At 47.3% G+C, this 9,328-nt stretch overlaps 1 long non-coding RNA gene across 1 annotated transcript; it reads right to left on the bottom strand.

Annotated features, from left to right (window-relative positions):
* Window positions 1–7,218: 7,218 nt before the first annotated feature.
* On the bottom strand, window positions 7,219–8,321 carry LOC146811313 (uncharacterized). Its single transcript, XR_014965811.1, has 3 exons — window positions 8,210–8,321; window positions 7,590–7,652; window positions 7,219–7,485 (listed from the first exon to the last, which is right to left on the bottom strand). It is a non-coding gene; the product is annotated as an uncharacterized LOC146811313 (long non-coding RNA).
* Window positions 8,322–9,328: the final 1,007 nt, after the last annotated feature.

Here is a 9,328-nt window from a genome sequence, read left to right as displayed (position 1 = left end):
AGGGTGTAGTAGGGTTAACCCTGGGAACTGAGGAGGATTCTGGCCTAGTCAGAGTACCTACTCAGGCTGTTCTGATCTGTGATGGGGACTTAGCTTTGTCCTCTACTGTAGGCCCCAGTAACCTGGGCAAGTACAGACAGACACCTTTTATCAACCAAAGAATGGCTCAGGCCTACAGGGACACTGGGGCTAGTGTCACAATGGTGACACCTGCCTTTGTGGACCCTGGACAGATCATACTAGGTGAGAATTACCTAGTGACCAACGCTAGCAATGCCACTACCTCCCATAGTGTGGCTATTGTTAACTTCTCCTGGGGAGGGGTAACTGGCCTCAAGAAAGTTGTTGTTAGTTCAGACCTTCCTGTAGAGTGTTTACTGGGCAATGATCTTGAAACTTCAGTTTGGTCTGAAGTGGAGTATAGGACCCATGCAGAAATGCTGGGGATAGATGCACATGTCCTTGCTGTGACCAGGTCACAGGCCAAAAAGTGCACCACTGAACAAGTGCTGGATCCTGAAACTATGGACCAGTCACAACCCAAGAGAAAGAGCAGTAGGGTTAAGGCTGTGCCTTCCCCCCTGCCTCAGGTGGTGGATCAGCCCTCCCAGGAGGATGATTCTGAGAGCCCTGAAGGAACTGTCCTAGAAGAACTTGAACCTGATCAGGTTGAGTTTCTTGGGACAGGGGGACCTTCAAGGGCAGATCTGAGGCAGGCTCAATTAGACTGCCCCTCTCTTGAACCCCTCAGACAGCTGGCTGCTGCTGAGGCTGCAGGGAATGCTCAAGGTACCCATAGAGTGTATTGGGATGAAGGGCTACTGTATTCAGAGGCTAGAGACCCCAAGCCTGGTGCATCCAGGAGGTTGGTCATACCACTGAAGTTCAGAGGCTTCCTTCTAACCTTGGCCCATGATATTCCCCTTGCAGGACATTTAGGCCAGAACAAGACTTGGGACAGGCTTGTCCCTCACTTTCACTGGCCCCATATGTCAGAAGATACTAAGGAGTTTTGTCGCTCCTGTGTCACCTGCCAAGCCAGTGGCAAATCAGGTGGCACCACAAAGGCCCCCCTCATACCACTACCTGTGGTGGGGGTCCCCTTTGAAAGAGTGGGCATAGATATTGTAGGACCAATGGACCCACAAACAGCATCTGGGCACAGATTCATACTGGTGATAGTGGACCATGCCACCAGGTACCCAGAAGCAATTCCCCTGAGGACCACAACAGCTCCTGTTGTGGCAAGGGCCCTGCTTGGAGTATTCTCCAGAGTGGGCTTTCCAAAGGAGGTCATTTCTGACAGAGGTACCAACTTCATGTCAGGATACTTGACTGCAATGTGGAAGGAGTGTGGTGTTAACTATAAATTCACCACACCCTATCACCCACAGTGCAATGGGCTTGTTGAGAGATTCAACAAGACCCTAAAGGGAATGATAAAAGGATTACCAGACAAGCTTAGGCGAAGATGGGACATCCTTTTACCCTGCCTTCTGTTTGCTTACAGAGAGGTCCCACAAAAGGGGGTTGGCTACAGCCCTTTTGAGCTTTTGTTTGGGCATCCTGTAAGAGGAACCCTGTGTTTGGTGAAGGAAGGATGGGAGAGACCTCTCAGACAACCCAAACTAGACATAGTGGATTATGTACTTGGTCTCCGCTCCAAGATGGCAGATTATATGAAGAAGGCTTCTAAAAACCTTGAGGCAAGCCAAGAACTCCAAAAAGCTTGGCATGACCAAAAGGCTGTACTGACTGTTTACCAGCCAGGGTAGAAAGTGTGGGTGTTGGAGCCAGTGGCCCCAGCAGCACTCCAAGACAAATGGTCTGGACCCCACACTATTGTTGAGAAAAAGGGAGAAGTCACCTACTTGGTGGACCTTGGGACTCCCAGAAGCCCCCACAGGGTGCTTCATGTCAACAGATTGAAGGCATATGTTGACAGGGCAGACATGGGGCTACTCATGGCTACAGATGAGGGGCAGGAGGAAGAGAGTGACCCTCTCCCAGACCTGTTGACTCAGAACCCTGATGATGGCTCAGTTGATGGTGTGGTCTTTTCTGACAGCCTCACTGTCCATCAGCAACAGGACTGCAGACAGGTTCTGCAATCCTACAGACATATGTTCTCTCTGACCCCAAGTCAGACAAACTGGTGCACCCATGAGGTGGACACTGGTGACAGTCTGCCTGTGAAGAGTAAAATCTACAGGCAACCTGACCATGTCAGGGACTGCATAAAAGTTGAGGTACAAAAGATGTTGGAGCTGGGAGTCATTGAACCTTCAGAGAGCCCTTGGGCTAGTCCTGTAGTTCTTGTGCCAAAACCTCACACCCAAGATGGTAAGAGAGAGATGAGGTTTTGCGTGGATTACAGAGGTCTCAATGCTGTCACTAGGACAGATGCCCACCCAATACCTAGGGCAGATGAGCTCATTGACAGACTGGCAGCTGCTAAGTTTTTGAGCACATTTGACCTAACAGCAGGCTACTGGCAAATCAGACTAGCTGAGAGTGCAAAGGCCAAAACTGCTTTCTCGACCCCAGGAGGACATTATCAATTTGTGGTAATGCCCTTTGGTTTGAAGAATGCACCTGCCACTTTCCAAAGGTTGGTGAATCAAGTCCTTACTGGGTTGGATGATTATTGTGCAGCTTATCTTGATGATATTGCTGTCTTTAGCTCCACCTGGGAGGATCACCTGGTCCACCTGAGGAATGTTTTAGAGGCCCTGCAAAAGGCAGGCCTCACTATCAAGGCCACTAAGTGCCAGATAGGGCAGAGCAAGGTTGTATACCTGGGCCACCTAGTTGGTGGGGGTCAGGTTCAACCACTGGAGAGCAAGATCCAGACCATAAAGGACTGGGCTCCTCCAACTACCCAGACTCAGGTCAGAGCTTTCTTGGGCCTGACTGGGTACTACAGAAAGTTCGTTAAGAATTGTGGGTCCATAGTGACACCACTTAATGACTTGACCTCCAAGAAGATGCCAAAGAAAGTTCAGTGGACAGTAAGCTGTCAAAAAGCATTTGATGACCTGAAGCAGGCCATGTGCAGTGCACCTATTCTGAAAAGTCCAGACTACTCCAAAGAGTTCATTATCCAGACAGATGCTTCTGAGTTAGGTGTGGGAGCTGTTCTTTCACAACTGAATGTAGATGGTCAAGACCAGCCCATTGCTTTTATAAGTAGAAGGCTGACCCCTAGAGAGAAACGTTGGTCAGCTATTGAGAGGGAGGCCTTTGCTGTGGTTTGGGCCCTGAAGAAGCTGAGGCCATACTTGTTTGGCACTCACTTCAAGATTCAGACAGACCATAAGCCCCTCTTGTGGCTAAATCAGATGAAGGGTGAACATCCCAAACTTCTTAGGTGGTCCATTTCCCTACAGGGGATGGACTTCACAGTGGAACATAGACCTGGGACTGACCATGCCAATGCAGATGGACTCTCCAGATATTTCCACTTAGAACATGAAGACTCAACTGGTCAAGGTTAGTTTAATGTCCCTAAGTTTGGGGGGGGGGTTGTGTAGGAGAGTAGGGTCTGCTTTCTATGTTCACCCCCACTTTTTGCTTTTGCTTTACTGGTTTTCGACTTAGATGTGGCTGTGGGCCTGCTAATCAGACCCACAGCCCTGCTGTTCTCTCTCTAAATTAATACTATGTACTTTAGGTGCATAACCCAGTTGGATAGGATCACCTTATTGGCCCCTGTACAGTGTACCCTAGGTACCCAGGGCATAGGTGTACCCTAGGCCTACCAGGGGCTGCAGCATGTATTATGCCACCCCTGGCCTGGCCTTCCATTTTGACACAACTGGCTGATCACTCAGCTGGGGCAAGGTCGTGTAATCACCCCTTGCTTAGGTGTAGTATTCCTATACCTAACTTACATATAGACACATGTGTACCTATCAGTCACTCCTATGGCAGGCCTTGACAATCCTGGAGGCAGAGTGCTTGGTAACATGTGAGATGGTGCTCTAGCATGAGCTGAGCCTGTCTGCAGCTTTCGGAACCTTGTCCTTATAGCTGTTCTATGATATAGCCTACCATATACTCTTAAAGTGCCTTATAATCTTAGACGGTTATGGTAACTATGGTTTGGCTTTATCGAAACATGTCGTGTAAGGTGTCTAACACTGTGGAATAATACCCCCATGCCATTTCTGGACATGAGAATATTATTCCCCCCTTCTAGAGGGAAAGACATGTTAAAATCATACTTCAACTGTTAGCCTCTGACCAAAGCCTCAGCATCACTAAATGGATGCTGCTGCCACGACACAAGTCTGACCTCCTGCAGCTGGGAGTGATCCCAGCCAGGGAGGCCTGGACAATAGGTTTCCTGCTTGGGGAGGTGCTAGCACCTCCCCAGACAGCCTTTAGTGTATTGGGGCAGGGTGGGCTGAAAGGAATGAGACATGCCTGGGGCACACAAGGTGTTCCTTGCATAGTCCAGTTCAAACCGGCGCTGGGGCACTCCAGCCCCAGCTCTGGCGCGAAACTGGACAAAGGGAAGTGGGTGTAACCACCCCCTCCCAGGTCCCACCCATAAGGCGTGACCTAGCAGGTATCCCAGCCCCCCAGATTAGTATAAGAGTGGGAGTTGGGCCTCAAGACTTTAGATTATCCTGAACCTGCAAAACTGAACAGAAACTCTGGACCTTCGACATTCGACGAAAGAAGAAGACTGAAGAATCTCCCTTGTAGCCAAGGAGTGGCTACCCTGTGCAAACAGGCACCATCAAGAGACTACCCTTTGCTTTGCCCACGTTCTACGAGGAACCGACTGCAGAGCCTGACCAGAGCCTTGACTTCCAGACTTCTCCGACCCTGATCCACATCCACAGCAGAGCTGAGATCCGTGGAGGCGACGAGCGACGTGGGACCGGCTACCTGGAAAAAGTGGCTAGTAACTTAAAGCGCAGCTTCTGAGGTACCCTCGAAGTTGTGCACCGGGGATTGAGAAGCCCCAACCCCAAGCACCATCTGCACCGAAGATCAGCCCCCCACACTCCACGAGTCCTGCGTGGGGCCCTTCAGCATTTTCCTGCTTGCCGCGTCTGTCCGGTTGCTTGCCCGCTGGCTAGTGGCCTTTGTGACGACGCACCCTGAAATCTTCTGCGCTGGTTTGGCTCCTCCAGACTGGCTCCCGCTTCTCTGCAAAGAAGAAGCACCCCAGACCTTCCTGGTCTGCACCAGAAGCAAGTCCTTCGTTCTTCGTGGGTTCCGCTTGCCAAGGCTTGGTGAGTCCTAGTCCAACTTCGACGCCGCCGACAGCAAGAGCCTTCGTGGGACAGCTCGCCTCCTGGTCCTGGTCGTCCTCGACGCTTCCTGGTCCTCCTGGCTGCAGCGACAAGCTTCACCTTCACCTGCAATCTTCACGACATCGCCTGGTTCCTTCCTGGTTCCACGTGGTCACTGGCTAGTGACCTTGACTCTGTCCCTTCTGCTTGCAGGTTTCTTCTCTTCTAGATCCCAGCCTTGGGATCCACCGGACACTCTTCACTGACTGCCTGTCAGCATCTTTCTTCAGGCATCCATAGGAGTCGACGACGAAAACGACGCATCTTCACCCCTATGCACCCGCAGCCTGTGGGCTAGGTAACTTGGGTACTCCGGTGCTCATCAGGATAGTGACTATCCTAGTGTCTAGTTTTCAAGTCTCAACTTCCTAGGTACTCCGGAAGTGTCCTAAATCTACCGTTTTCTAAACTGTACTATTGCTATTGACTTTAACGCCTTACGCGTGAGTGTTTCCACTCTGCACACGAATCCCGTGGGCCTCCCACTTCCTAACTAACGCTAGTGTAGTGTAGCCCCAGCGATTCCCTAGGCCTAGGCCTATTCTATTTCCGTGACAGTGGTTCTTATACCACTTACTTAGTATATGGTTTGCGTGGCCCCTAGGGCCTAACTGTATTACTTACCTGTGTGACTTAATGTATGCTTAAATAAGACTGTGTTGTACTTACCTCTAATCTCATAAAGAGTGCTGAGGGTTTGCTTAGAATAAATACACTTTATTTTATATATATATCTGGTGTGGTGTCCTTTCATTTGGTATTCAAGGGTTTATATATGGTATCACAGCTGGCTTCACATGCCATTCAGAGTTTAGCCTAAGACTGCTCTTGTCCATGCTACCACTAGGATAGCTGGTCTATAAGGTTGACTTTAAAACCAATCACCATAAGGGTATTTGGACTGATATAAGGCGTACACTATAACTAGTGACATCATACATCAGGCCAACTTCTCACAGTGTTGCTGGGGGCGTTCCCAGCAACATCCATGGCCTTTTGACACTGCCCCAGATTTACAAGAAATCGTAAATCTGAGGCAGCGCCAAAAGCTTCCGCCTCCCCAGGGGAGGCGTAAGGGAGGCACAACGGGGAGAAATATCTTTATTTCTCCTTGTTTTTCCTTTTTCTATGTGTGCTGCATTCTGCAGCACCCATACAAAGAGGAAAAACCTCTTGTGATTATTTTTGTACAGATGTGTTTCCCTTCCTGTACAAAAATATTCATCTCCGCAACGCAGGCACCCTTGCACCATGGAGCAGAGGTGCCTGCGTTGGCGCAGGCAGCCCATTGTGCGCCGGCGTAGGGGAAAAGGACAGGAATGCGCCGCATTTTATAGATACGGCGCATCCCTGCCCTTTTCTTTTGCCGTAGGGAAGCGCAGAAGGAAGGCCTGCTGCGCTTCCCTACGGCAAAACCTCATAAATCTGCCCCGTAGTTCGAGTGGGTGGCTAGCAGAGACTTCTCCCAAACAAACAATGATTGAAAACAGGAGGGTCCTGAGGAAGATTTAGAGACCACCTGGGATTTATTCCCCAATCACAATTAACATAACAGTACGAAATCCCGGGGTCTAAGCAAAAAACTAGTACGAAATGTGATCACAACTACATACTCAATTGAAACAAACAGAATCACAGATACCACCAGGAAAAAAGTTGGGCATTTCCCTCTTTAGGACAAAATCCCTCACTCACCACAAGGTGATATGCTTCATCATAGGGACTCTCCTCTCAAAGGAAAAACCTAGTTTCTTTGAGGGCTACAACCCTCTCGTTGAGAGAGAGGAGCTCAGGGTTGTTTTATAACAAAGAAGGATAATCTAAATCCTCATGTGAAGAGTACAGAAATTAAAGAGTGAGGGCGCAGCGCAAAAAAAGAAGTGAAAAAGTGAGAATAAAACTAGCTAGGAGGTGTCCAAAATTGAATTTATTCCAAGACACCAGCTGCCAGGATTAAAACCAGAGGACCAGCTGTATGAATTTATAACCGCTATGGTGAGAAAAAAGGTTGGTCAACATGTTTCAGCCATAGCACCAACAAGTGGGTTAGGCTTTCTTCAGGACCTCAAACAGGTGCTGCTGCGAAAAAGTGAATAAGTGCAACAAGAAAGGATATATTTTTTTCAGTATATGACCTCAATCCTCTGTACATCTGTTACAACAAGGACGAGTGTACCTAAAAATAAAAAATAGTAATGATAACTATCAGTGAAGATAATCATATTGCACACATTGGTGTTTCCTGTGATACTGTGATATAAAAGATATAACATATCTTACCCACAACTGCTGGGTACTCAGTCCCGTCTCAGCCTGGCAGCCGCTCAGGAAGGGGGCACCGCTCTGAAAAATGGTGTACAATGCCATTAACAAAAACATGTCCTCCCTTGTCTATGGCTAATTAGAATCCTATAGAAAATCAATGAGGCATATATATCAAAGCAAAAATGCAAAACAAGGAGCAAAAAGGGACTTTATAAATAGTAAGGCCAGTTGTCAAAATAAGCCTGTATCAATTGGTTTCAAAGATCACCAAACAAGAGAAAAATATATTTGTCCAGCAAGCTAACATCTTCCTTAATCACATTGTTTGTGCCTTTTTAATGTGTGAAAGGAATGAGTATCAGAAAAAGTAATTAATTCTCACACTTCTTCCACACACTATTACTCAAACACTTAAAAACTTAAAGGAAACCAAAGAGGAAATCAATAAAAACAGCGCGTTTATGATTTAGCAAACAACTGTTTTAATAGTCCCTCATGGAAAAGAACAATTTATTGATTAAAACTGTACTCTTAGCGCATCTGCATTCCTGTGCCAAAATAACAAAGAGCAACAAGGAGAGCCAAAAAGAACTCCAAAGTCAGAAGATAGATTAGCCCATCAAAGTACAACTCACCTCTCCGTCGGTACTCCATGTCAAATTGAGCCGGCGACCGGAGGTGAGTTGACTACGAGACCAAGGCCGTACTACTGGTGACACTAATCGACTGCACATGCGCAGTTTCCATACTTCTCAAAGATCAATTGTGCACAAACTGCGCAGTCGTGCTAATGGTTATACTAATCGGCTGCACATGCGCAGTAAATAAACCTCTCGAAAATCAATTGTACTAAAAAACGTGGCGATATCATATTTATCATACCAACTCACTAGGACAGCGCTGCCTGTCCTACATTCATTTGTTAACCGCGAGTCTCTTATAGGTGACACTCAGGTCCACACAATAAAGCACCACTCTACTCGATACATTGCGCATGCATCAAGAAACTGCCACTATCTCGACGCATCTGTGCAAATCACTGAACCAACACTCGTTTGGCCCGTAGGTACTAAGAAAAGGGTAAACCATTACAGAAAAAAGTAATCATGTAAAAAATGAGGAACAACCTCTCATTCTCAGCGTCATAATAATTATTCTGCAGCACCAAAAATCGAGCGCACCCATAAATGAGACAGTGAACAAATCCAGTACCATCTAGTCACATTGGTATTTAAATAGAGAAACTCATAAATAAATAAGAGTGTAACTCTCATATTAACTAGAAAGGTTGAACACACTGACCAGTGTGTCTCCAAAAACATGTCCCTCTAAGACCCTAATCAAGAAGCAAAAAACGGGAAGGGACAAAAGTGCACAGAGTATCTATTGTAGAGAGACCCACGGGATCTCATCGTTAAGACCCATCCTGTCACTTTTCAGTTTATGGACCCACCATTGTTCTCGTTTAAATAAAAAGGAGGTCACATCTGTAATATGAGGTGGAATATATGGTTTCTCTAACACAGTCCATCTAAGGTCAACAGGACTGTGTTGAGCTAACAAAAAATTATTAGTCAATTTCGTTGAGGTTTTCCTGCACCTAATAGTGCTCTTACGTTCAAGAATTCGTACCTTCACTTTACGTGTGGTCATGCCCACGTACCGCAAGGCACATGGACAGGTAATCAAGTAAAGAAGGTTCTCACTATTGCAGTTCGTGTGATGTGTTAATAACCACGGTTTGGGAGAACCAA

The sequence above is a fragment of the Triturus cristatus genome, chromosome 7 (genome assembly GCF_964204655.1).
Source record: "Triturus cristatus chromosome 7, aTriCri1.1, whole genome shotgun sequence".
In the NCBI taxonomy this organism is placed as follows: Eukaryota; Metazoa; Chordata; class Amphibia; order Caudata; family Salamandridae; genus Triturus; species Triturus cristatus.
Note: the sequence above shows the minus strand (reverse complement) of the source record. Positions and strands in the feature narration are given on the sequence as shown.